Below are 13,240 nucleotides of genomic sequence, written 5' to 3'. Positions count from 1 at the left end.
CGACTCAGCCTCAAATGAGTACCTGGTGCTGTGTGTAAACATCGCGACTAGGGAGACAAAGGCGGCAGGGCGTGGTGCTATCTCGCCACCCCTTTGTGTGCCGCTTTCAAGGTGCTCGCTGCAGGTAACAGGCACTTGCCTCAATAGTCCGTTGAAGGCTATATGGGTGATCTTTGTGTGTTTACATTTGGATTATTAAATATACGTATGTCTTTCTATAGAAGAGATAATCACCATGGGCCATAATATGAAAGTCTTTCCACTGCTGGATGAAGGAATTCTAATGCGGCTCCAAACATTCCATCTCCCTCGTACACGCGAGCTGATTTCACCGCTCCTTCTCCCCTGTGACTGTCGTGTCGGGCGTTTTCTCTGCTCAGGTGGCACAGAGATCCCGGAGAATTCGACAGCTTGGCGTGTTCCCCTCCATCTCATGATTGCGCCAGTCCGCTCTCTCTTCACTCTCCCCCGCTCTCTCCACTCATCTCTCTCAGCCTCCCTGCCCCCTCCCCACAGAGCTACACTCGGCCGGGTGAGCGTGATTGAACATGGCCACGTGGCTCAGAGGGGCTCGACTCCTAAAGGCCGTGTCACAAACACGGAGCCTGCATTCCACGACAACCCTCATGGTTTGATTCCCAATCCGGGCTCCAGTTGAGCCGCATTCTCCAGTGGAGCGAGTTCATGTACTGAGCTGACTCCTTGCACACAGTGGCCACACCACTGTGTGCAAGGAGTTTTAATATCCCACGAAAGTAAGCCCTCTTCCCCCACCACCACACTCCAACAAATCCAGAGCACTTGTTTTTCCTGTGGAAGCTATTGATTGTCGCTTCGTTAATCGATGGATCTTCACTTCTCCTCCCCCAGGAGCGCTCGCTCCACACAAACTCATCGCTTGGCAGTAACCGAGTGGCTCCGAGGTCAGGGCGCTGAGCACGGCACCACTATCGAGAGTTCCATGAAGTGGAGTTTCATGGAGGGACTGTGTGTTGTTGTCTGGGTGTGTTGCAAAATCGGCAGGAATTTATATACTTATGCAATTTGTACTTTAAAACGTTATTTTTATTCATTTATTTTAGTGACTGGCTTACCTTTCCTCTGCTTTGCACTCCTATCGATTATTGTATCGTTTGTTGTAACTTTCTGACTCGCCTCTACTGAACATCTGTGAAAGAAAGCTTCATAGCTCATCGAATTTCTCCAGGATAAATAGAGATTCTGATCAAATAAATATGATGACCACTGAGAGCCTGGGCTCGAATCCAGGTTTCAGCTGCTAAACAGTGATCCTCAAACGACTCCACAAAACAACCACACGGGGTCCATTTAACGCATTGCTTGGTGATGCTGCCTTGGTGTGCGAATACATTTTGATTTATGAAGGGGATTTTCTGGTACGCAATGTCCATGAATGGGTCTCTCTCTTTGGTTATTTCGGTAAAGTCACGTAGAATTCAAATAAACACAAGCAGAGAGAGACAACAGAGACACACAGAGCGAGAGACACAACATAGACACTTGTCTCTCTCTGCTTGTGTGTCTGTCTGTGTGTCTCCGTGTCTGTGTTTTGTCTCTCAAATGTAGTTCTACCTGATGACGACTACTTGTGTTGCAATCGAAACGTCGTATTATATTATTTAATTTATTTCCTTTCTACGTGACTTTACCGAAAGAACCAAAGAGTAATTCCTGCAGTCACGAAAGCTTCAAGTCAAGTTTGAATGGGTCTCTGTTCACAAGACTGGAAACATTCCTGCCGTGCACTTCTCGTCAGAGCGCCATGGTGTCTCTGGTGTATAAAACGGTCTCTAGCTCTCCACTCCCTCACTGTATGTTGAACTTCTTTCGCACCGTATGTAGCCAACTGTGCGAATCGGAGGTGTGGGGGAAGGACAACAAACTTAATACAAAAAGCAGTTCTAAAGAAATTAATTTGAAATTTAGATTTAAAAGTGCACAGCTCCAGCGGCTTCCTAATATCGGACGGAAGAGCGTTCCAGACGGCCGCAGAAGTGCGTCTGGAAGCGCGCGATGGCGGTGACCGTCTTTGTTCGATGGTTCGCCAAAAGCCGCTTTGAGAAGGACCTAAGTTGGCATGATGGTTCATGCTCCTTGACGAGATCAGCAAGGTATTGTGGTTCATTCGTGGCAAGCACTTTGTGTGTAATGTGACCTTATCATGTATTCGTTCAACAACCGGAAGCCAATGCAGCTCAACGAGCACTGCATGCATATGAAAAAGGATCATTGTCCGAAACGTCGTCTTTTATATTTTTTTCCTCTGAAGGCAATGGGGTTATAGACGAACATATTGGGATTTTGCATTACATTTGGTGGCTTGTATTGTTGCTCTGGAGACGGGGAAATCGATAATATAATCTGTGTTCGGTCGCCGCATTGATGGCATTTTCATGATTTCTCACTTAACAGAATGGGCTGCGTGAAGGCTGCCATCTTCCACAAAACAACAGGCACTGCATTGCATCTTGATAATAGGAGCGCCAAGCACACTCTCAAAGTGACCTTCTGCGGCAAAGCTGTGCGACACGACCCCGCTCCAACCCATCTCAGAGTGAAGTTGGACCGACGCTAACCTTCCACGACCACCTGAAAAATTAGCTGCCAACACCAAAGCAATGTCCAACCTGGTACAGAAACTGGCAAGCACAAGCTGCGGAGCACCAGCACCTGTCACACTCAACGTGTTGATGTCCAACTGAACAATGCAATGCGGTGTATCACTGGAACCCTCAAGTCGACCACAACACCCTGGCTGCCCGTGCTGTCACACATCTCTCCCTCACCCATCCACCGGAATGCTGAAACCCTCGGGGAAGTCATGCGAATCGAGGAAAACAGTCGCCTTTCCAGTAATCAGGATCTCAATCACGTCTCTCGTCATCCCTCGAAGCCCTTTGGGCCCCATGTGCTTAACCTTCAACAATCTGAGTTCAACCCCGATTAAGCTTTGAGAGCTGAATGGAGTTCAAAATGACTCACAAACACCTTGTGAAATACCCCTTACAGAAAATCCTTGGGTTCGATTTTGCACAACGCTCATGGTCCACCCTAAATGGTACAACGTGTAACAACGCAATGCCCGATCCACAAAAACGAAGGAGACATCACACCGATACACTCCGCTGCTGCTTAGGTGGTTATCTGACTTTACCACCTGAATGTGGCATTGTAGTTGCTGTTCTGCCTCTACATCAGTCATACAAAAGAAGAAGAATTAAGTTTGGTTTTGCACTTAACTTCGCTAAATTACAGCTCAGCTATTTAACATAGCGGTTGATTGTCATGTGATGAACATTACTTTCATATGGCAAGAGGGTGGGGAAGTGCTGCTTCCTATTGTGTGTGGACCAGAAGTCACTTGAAGGGATCTCAGAGGAAGCTCTCTGATGTCCGCTTCCGCGGGCCGTTCTCCAACCGGAAGAGTTGTACTGATCTGGAATCGGCATGTCATGGCGAGGACGCCGATAGCGCAATGGGGGTGCGCAGCGGGAAATGACATCGACAAGGAAGGTAGATGAACGCCGGGAGAAGCCTCTGGCCATGGCTGAAGATGAGACGAGAAATGGGAACCCATGTATTCCCCATAAGGCGGATTTGCCACAGACTTTCATGCGGTTTATATTTTATATCGTCTTTGCTTTTCCTTCGTCTTACGGAAGTGGGGAGGGGGAGATAAGCGTGCAACGGTAATGTGAAAATGTCAAAGCATTCATGGGATGAACACATTTCGACGCGAGCCGTCAGGTGTGCATAATGCTCGCAAGCCTGTGTGCCTGCGTATGCAAACATCAGCATTGGGGAGACTAAGACGGCCTGGTGTGGTCCTCGTCACACTATCTCCGCGTGCGTGTGCCGTGTTGACTTTAATAAGTTCACGCTAACAGCACTTCCCCAGCGGTCTATGTAGCTATACGGGGAATATTTGTCTATGCGTGACTTTTGTGTCTGTGTGTAAGTCTGTATTACGTGTGTTTGCCCATGTTTGTGTGTGCGTACGTTTGTGTGTAGGTCTGTCCCTGTGCATGTATTTGTATGGTAAGATGGTAGGGGTAGTATAGTGTTTAGCGCGCTGGGCTTCGAACCTCTGTACCTGAGTTCGATTCCCAGTGACGATTATATGAACCGGTCCAGGGTCACTCTAGGTTGGATCAGCTTCAAAATAGTTATTGGTGTGATGTTTAAGCATCACCACTAGAAAAGCAAAGGTGCCTGGTACTGGTGTTTGCCATCCACCTCCTCGTGTGCTGTGCCGGTTTTCATAGATGCTCGCTAACAGCACTTTCCCCAACAATCCATTAAAGGCGGTACGGGGATCTTTGTCTTGGAACTTCGTAGCGCGCGAGAGCCGTGGGAGGAGTCTCGGGGTCCGGTCTCTATTTCCCGTCTCTGTGTTTCTGATATTATTTTAATCGGACGCTCCCATCTCTTATCTCTGCGAGCAGCCTGCTGTATCAAGCCGTGGTATTACAGGGGGGTTGGGAGGGCTTATGGGGGGCCGAAGAGGCGGGGGGGGCGCTTTGGCGGAGGGTTTCGGGTGGAGGTGTTGGCGAGTGCTTTCACGCTCGGCCTGCGGGCTGAAGAAGCGCAGGAGCTGGGATCTGCCTTGGGGGTGAGGGGGACGGTGGGGAAGCGGAGAGGAACGGGATCCCATTCCAGGTGTGCAGCTAATGTGCGCGTGTACACGGGATGAGAGCAGATCACGAATATCATCCGTCTACGTGCACATGTGCAGCAGTCATTTGGGGAACCCACTGCTGGATGAGGGTCTCCTGACGCCGAGGTGACATTCAGCACCATGGACAGCCCCTAGAAAAACACTCACATCACTAGACTCACGTCACTAGACTCACGTCACTAGACTCACGTCACTAGACTCACGTCAATAGACTCACGTCACTAGACTCACGTCACTAGACTCACATCACTAGAGACACATCACTAGACTGACATCACTAGACTCACATCACTAGAGACACATCACTAGACTCACGTCACTAGACTCACATCACTAGAAACACATCACTAGACTGACATCACTAGACTCACACTAGACTGACATCACTAGACTCACGTCACTAGACTCACGTCACTAGACTCACGTTACTAGACTCACGTCAATAGACTCACGTCACTAGACTCACGTCACTAGACTCACATCACTAGAAACACATCAGAGACACATCACTAGACTCACATCGCTAGACTCACGTCACTAGACTCACGTCACTAGACTCACATCACTAGAGACACATCACTAGACTCACATCACTAGACTCACGTCACTAGACTCACATCACTAGAGACACATCACTAGACTCACATCACTAGACTCACATCACTAGACTCACATCACTAGACTCACATCACTAGAGACACATCACTAGACTCACATCACTAGACTCACGTCACTAGACTCACGTCACTAGACTCACATCACTAGAGACACATCACTAGACTCACATCACTAGACTCACATCACTAGACTCACGTCACTAGACTCACATCACTAGAGACACATCACTAGACTCACATCACTAGAGACACATCACTAGACTCACATCACTTGACTCACATCACTAGACTCACATTACTAGACTCACGTCACTATAGACACATCACTAGACTCACATCACTAGACTCACATCACTAGAAACACACTAGACTCACATCACTAGACTCACATCACTAGACTCACATCACTAGAGACACATCACTAGAGACACATCACTAGAGACACGTCACTAGACTCACGTCACTAGACTCACATCACTAGACTCGCATCACTAGAGACACATCACTAGACTCACATCACTAGACTCACATCACTAGACTCACATCACTAGACTCACGTCAATAGACTCACATAACTAGACTCACATCACTAGACTCACATCACTAGACTCACATCACTAGACTCACATCACTAGACTGACATCACTAGACTCACATCACTAGAGACACATCACTAGACTCACATCACTAGACACATCACTAGACTCACATCACTAGAGGCACATCACTAGACTCACATCACTAGACTCACATCACTAGACTCACACTAGACTCACGTCACTAGACTCACATCACTAGAGACACATCACTAGACTCACATCACTAGACTCACATCACTAGACTCACGTCACTAGACTCACGTCACTAGACTCACATCACTAGAGACACATCACTAGACTCACATCACTAGACTCACATCACTAGAGACACATCACTAGACTCACATCACTAGACTCACGTCACTAGACTCACATCACTAGACTCACATCACTAGACTCACATCACTAGACTCACATCACTAGACTCACATCACTAGAGACACATCACTAGACTCACATCACTAGACTCACGTCACTAGACTCACATCACTAGACTCACATCACTAGACTCACATCACTAGAGACACATCACTAGAAACACGTCACTAGAGACACATCACTAGAGACACATCACTAGACTCACGTCACTAGACTCACATCACTAGAGACACATCACTAGAGACACATCACTAGACTCACGTCACTAGACTCACGTCACTAGACTCACATCACTAGACTCACATCACTAGACTCACATCACTAGAGACACACTAGACTGACATCACTAGACTGACATCACTAGACTCACATCACTAGAGACACACCACTAGACTCACATCACTAGACTCACATCACTAGACTCACATCACTAGAGACACATCACTAGACTGACATCACTAGACTCACGTCACTAGACTCACATCACTAGACTCACATCACTAGACTCACATCACTAGACTCACACTAGACTCACATCACTAGACTCACATCACTAGAGACACATCACTAGACTCACATCACTAGAGACACATCACTAGACTCACATCACTAGACTCACATCACTAGAGACACGTCACTAGACTCACGTCACTAGACTCACGTCACTAGACTCACATCACTAGACTCACATCACTAGACTCACGTCACTAGACTCACGTCACTAGAGACACATCACTAGAGACACATCACTAGACTCACACTAGACTCACATCACTAGACTCACATCACTAGAAACACATCACTAGACTCACATCACTAGACTCACATCACTAGACTCACATCACGAGACTCACATCACTAGACTCACATCACTAGACTCACATCACTAGACTGACATCACTAGACTCACGTCACTAGAGACACATCACTAGAGACACATCACTAGACTCACATCACTAGACCCACATCACTAGACTCACATCACTAGAGACACATCACTAGACTCACATCACTAGACTCACATCACTAGACTGACATCACTAGACTCACGTCACTAGAGACACATCACTAGAGACACATCACTAGACTCACATCACTAGACTCACGTCACTCCCCACGAGCCCCCCTCCCGCGCCCCGCCCCGCCCCCTTCGTCCTTACTGGGACCCCCACGGCTGTACAGGGGCCTCTGGGGTCCGCAGGCGGGACCTGGTAATGGAATCTGGCTGCGCCGCCTCCCCGTCAGATAATTAAAATGTCAGAGAAATGACAGATGCGACCATTGTTCTCGGCAAATTAAAGACCCGAGCGGGATGAAGGGAAAATTCCCAACAAACACGCGCAGTATACGAACACACACACACACCGCAACACGTACACACACATACTGCAACATGTACACACACATCAACACTTACACACACATCAACACGTACACACACACCGCAACACGTACACACACATCAACACGTACACACACATCAGCACGTACACACACATCATCAACACGTACACACACACCGCAACACGTAACACACATCAACACGTACACACACACACACATCAGCACGTACACACACACACATCAACACGTCCACACACACATCAACACTTACACACACATCAACACGTACACACACATCAGCACGTACACACACACTGCAACACGTACACACACACACATAATCAACACGTACACACGCCAACACGTACACACACACACATCAACACGTACACACACACGCCAACACGTACACACACACACGCCAACACGTACACACACACGCCAACACGTACACACATCATCAACACGTACACACACCGCAACACGTACACACACAAACAGAGACAACCAGACTATTGGGGACAAATTCTACTAGCGAGCACCTATGAAGGTCGGTACGGCACACAAGGGGGTGGGTGACCAGCACCACGCCACGCCGCCTTTGTCTCCCTCGTGGCGATGTTTGCACACACACCAGGTACTCATTAAGTGTGATTCAAACTAGGCGAGGCACAGGACCAGTTCAATATGCGCCACATAAACAAACACGCATATACAGAGCTATGCGTAAACATAATCTCATACCTGCACATAAACATACACGGATACACATGCATATGGACGCACATACATACACGTACCGACGTACATACATGCACATAACCGTAGAGATACTCACGTGACTAGACACCCACATCACTACACATTGTAGGCCGTAGGCGCATTGTGAACCACAGGGCACATTGTGAACCACAGGGCACATTGTGAACCACAGGGCACATTGTGAACCGTAGGGCACATTGTGACCCACAGGGCACATTGTGAACCATAGGGCACATTGTGAACCACACAGCACATTGTGAACCACAGGGCACATTGTGAACCGTAGGGCACATTGTGAACCACAGGGCACATTGTGAACTATAGGGCACATTGTGAACCACAGGGCGCATTGTGAACCACAGGGCACATTGAGAACCATAGGGCGCATTGTGAACCACAGGGCACATTGTGAACTATAGGGCACATTGTGAACCACAGGGCACATTGTGAACCACAGGGCACATTGTGAACTATAGGGCACATTGTGAACCACAGGGCACATTGTGAACCACAGGGCACATTGTGAACCGTAGGGCACATTGTGAACCGTAGGGCACATTGTGAACCGTAGGGCACAATGTGAACCATAGGGCACATTGTGAACTATAGGGCACATTGTGAACCACAGGGTACATTGTGAACCACAGGGCACATTGTGAACCGTAGGGCGCATTGTGAACCATAGGGCACATTGTGAACCACAGGGCACATTGTGAACCACAGAGCACATTGTGAACTACAGGGCACATTGTGAACCATAGGGCGCATTGTGAACCGTAGGGCACATTATGAACCATAGGGCACATTGTGAACCACACGGCACATTGAGAACCACAGGGCACATTGTGAACCACAGGGTACATTGTGAACTATAGGGCACATTGTGAACCACAGGGCACATTGTGAACCGTAGGGCACATTGTGAACCATAGGGCACATTGTGAACCACAGGGCACATTGTGAACCATAGGGCACATTGTGAACCATAGGGCACATTGTGAACCACAGGGCACATTGTGAACCACAGGGCACATTGTGAACCGTAGGGCACATTGTGAACCACAGGGCACATTGTGAACCGTAGGGCGCATTGTGAACCGTAGGGCGCATTGTGAACCACAGGGCACATTGAGAACCGTAGGGCGCATTGTGAACCACAGGGCACATTGTGAACCACAGGGCACGTTGTGAACCACAGGGCACATTGTGAACCACAGGGCACATTGTGAACCGTAGGGCACATTGTGAACCGTAGGGCGCATTGTGAACCACAGGGCACATTGTGAACCACAGGGCACATTGTGAACCGTAGGGCACATTGTGAACCACAGGGCACATTGTGAACTATAGGGCACATTGGGAACCACAGGGCGCATTGTGATCCACAGGGCACATGGAGAACTGTAGGGCGCATTGTGAACCACAGGGCACATTGTGAACCACAGGGCGCATTGTGAACCACAGGGCACATTGTGAACCACACGGCACATTGAGAACCACAGGGCACATTGTGAACCGTAGGGCGCATTGTGAACCACAGGGCACATTGTGAACCACAGGGCACATTGAGAACCACAGGGCACATTGTGAACCGTAGGGCGCATTGTGAACCACAGGGCACATTGAAAACCACAGGGCACATTGTGAACCACAGGGCACATTGAGAACCACAGGGCACATTGTGAACCGTAGGGCACATTGAGAACCACAGTGTGCATTGCGAACCACAGGGCACATTGTGAACCACAGTGTGCATTGTGAACCGTAGGGCGCATTGTGAACGACAGGGCACATTGTGAACTATAGGGCACATTGTGAACCACAGGGCACATTGTAAACCACACGACACATTGTGAACCACAGTGTGCCTTGTGAACCGTAGGGCACATTGTGAACCACAGGGCGCATTGTGAACCACAGGGCACATTGAGAACCATAGGGCGCATTGTGAACCACAGGGCACATTGTGAACTATAGGGCACATTGTGAACCACAGGGCACATTGTGAACCACAGGGCACATGTGAACTATAGGGCACATTGTGAACCACAGGGCACATTGTGAACCACAGGGCACATTGTGAACCGTAGGGCACATTGTGAACCGTAGGGCACATTGTGAACCGTAGGGCACAATGTGAACCATAGGGCACATTGTGAACTATAGGGCACATTGTGAACCACAGGGTACATTGTGAACCACAGGGCACATTGTGAACCGTAGGGCGCATTGTGAACCATAGGGCACATTGTGAACCATAGGGCACATTGTGAACCACAGAGCACATTGTGAACCACAGGGCACATTGTGAACCATAGGGCGCATTGTGAACCGTAGGGCACATTATGAACCATAGGGCACATTGTGAACCACAGGGTACATTGTGAACCACAGGGCACATTGTGAACCGTAGGGCGCATTGTGAACCATAGGGCACATTGTGAACCATAGGGCACATTGTGAACCACAGAGCACATTGTGAACCACATGGCACATTGAGAACCACAGGGCACATTGTGAACCACAGGGTACATTGTGAACTATAGGGCACATTGTGAACCACAGGGCACATTGTGAACCGTAGGGCACATTGTGAACCATAGGGCACATTGTGAACCACAGGGAACATTGTGAACCATAGGGCACATTGTGAACCATAGGGCACATTGTGAACCACAGGGCACATTGTGAACCACAGGGCACATTGTGAACCGTAGGGCACATTGTGAACCACAGGGCACATTGTGAACCGTAGGGCGCATTGTGAACCGTAGGGCGCATTGTGAACCACAGGGCACATTGAGAACCGTAGGGCGCATTGTGAACCACAGGGCACATTGTGAACCACAGGGCACGTTGTGAACCACAGGGCACATTGTGAACCACAGGGCACATTGAGAACCACAGGGCACATTGTGAACCGTAGGGCGCATTGTGAACCACAGGGCACATTGAAAACCACAGGGCACATTGTGAACCACAGGGCACATTGAGAACCACAGGGCACATTGTGAACCGTAGGGCACATTGAGAACCACAGTGTGCATTGCGAACCACAGGGCACATTGTGAACCACAGTGTGCATTGTGAACCGTAGGGCGCATTGTGAACGACAGGGCACATTGTGAACTATAGGGCACATTGTGAACCACAGGGCACATTGTGAACCACACGACACATTGTGAACCACAGTGTGCATTGTGAACCGTAGGGCACATTGTGAACCACAGGGCGCATTGTGAACCACAGGGCACATTGAGAACCATAGGGCGCATTGTGAACCACAGGGCACATTGTGAACTATAGGGCACATTGTGAACCACAGGGCACATTGTGAACCACAGGGCACATGTGAACTATAGGGCACATTGTGAACCACAGGGCACATTGTGAACCACAGGGCACATTGTGAACCGTAGGGCACATTGTGAACCGTAGGGCACATTGTGAACCGTAGGGCACAATGTGAACCATAGGGCACATTGTGAACTATAGGGCACATTGTGAACCACAGGGTACATTGTGAACCACAGGGCACATTGTGAACCGTAGGGCGCATTGTGAACCATAGGGCACATTGTGAACCATAGGGCACATTGTGAACCACAGAGCACATTGTGAACCACAGGGCACATTGTGAACCATAGGGCGCATTGTGAACCGTAGGGCACATTATGAACCATAGGGCACATTGTGAACCACACGGCACATTGAGAACCACAGGGCACATTGTGAACCACAGGGTACATTGTGAACTATAGGGCACATTGTGAACCACAGGGCACATTGTGAACCGTAGGGCACATTGTGAACCATAGGGCACATTGTGAACCACAGGGCACATTGTGAACCATAGGGCACATTGTGAACCATAGGGCACATTGTGAACCACAGGGCACATTGTGAACCACAGGGCACATTGTGAACGGTAGGGCACATTGTGAACCACAGGGCACATTGTGAACCGTAGGGCGCATTGTGAACCGTAGGGCGCATTGTGAACCACAGGGCACATTGAGAACCGTAGGGCGCATTGTGAACCACAGGGCACATTGTGAACCACAGGGCACGTTGTGAACCACAGGGCACATTGTGAACCACAGGGCACATTGTGAACCGTAGGGCACATTGTGAACCGTAGGGCGCATTGTGAACCACAGGGCACATTGTGAACCACAGGGCACATTGTGAACCGTAGGGCACATTGTGAACCACAGGGCACATTGTGAACTATAGGGCACATTGGGAACCACAGGGCGCATTGTGATCCACAGGGCACATGGAGAACTGTAGGGCGCATTGTGAACCACAGGGCACATTGTGAACCACAGGGCGCATTGTGAACCACACGGCACATTGAGAACCACAGGGCACATTGTGAACCGTAGGGCGCATTGTGAACCACAGGGCACATTGTGAACCACAGGGCACATTGAGAACCACAGGGCACATTGTGAACCGTAGGGCGCATTGTGAACCACAGGGCACATTGAAAACCACAGGGCACATTGTGAACCACAGGGCACATTGAGAACCACAGGGCACATTGTGAACCGTAGGGCACATTGAGAACCACAGTGTGCATTGCGAACCACAGGGCACATTGTGAACCACAGTGTGCATTGTGAACCGTAGGGCGCATTGTGAACCACAGGGCACATTGTGAACTATAGGGCACATTGTGAACCACAGGGCACATTGTGAACCACACGACACATTGTGAACCACAGTGTGCATTGTGAACCGTAGGGCACATTGTGAACCATAGGGCACATTGTGAACCACAGGGCACATTGTGAACCACAGTGTGCATTGTGAACCGTAGGGCACATTGTGAACCA

The 13,240-nt window shown here is 49.2% G+C and overlaps 1 long non-coding RNA gene across 1 annotated transcript in view; it reads left to right on the top strand.

Moving 5' to 3' along the window:
• The window catches only part of LOC142929650 (uncharacterized), a 95,327-nt gene extending 90,990 nt beyond the window's left edge, over window positions 1-4,337 (top strand). Inside the window, exon 3 of the long non-coding RNA XR_012945842.1 lies at window positions 2,434-4,337. This is a non-coding gene — a long non-coding RNA (uncharacterized LOC142929650). The remainder of the gene's footprint in view (window positions 1-2,433) is intronic.
• Window positions 4,338-13,240: the final 8,903 nt, after the last annotated feature.

Source organism: Petromyzon marinus, chromosome 32 (genome assembly GCF_048934315.1).
Source record: "Petromyzon marinus isolate PM22_M1 ecotype Great Lakes invasive population chromosome 32, UKy_Petmar_22M1.pri1.0, whole genome shotgun sequence".
Taxonomy (NCBI): Eukaryota; Metazoa; Chordata; class Hyperoartia; order Petromyzontiformes; family Petromyzontidae; genus Petromyzon; species Petromyzon marinus.
Note: the sequence above shows the minus strand (reverse complement) of the source record. Positions and strands in the feature narration are given on the sequence as shown.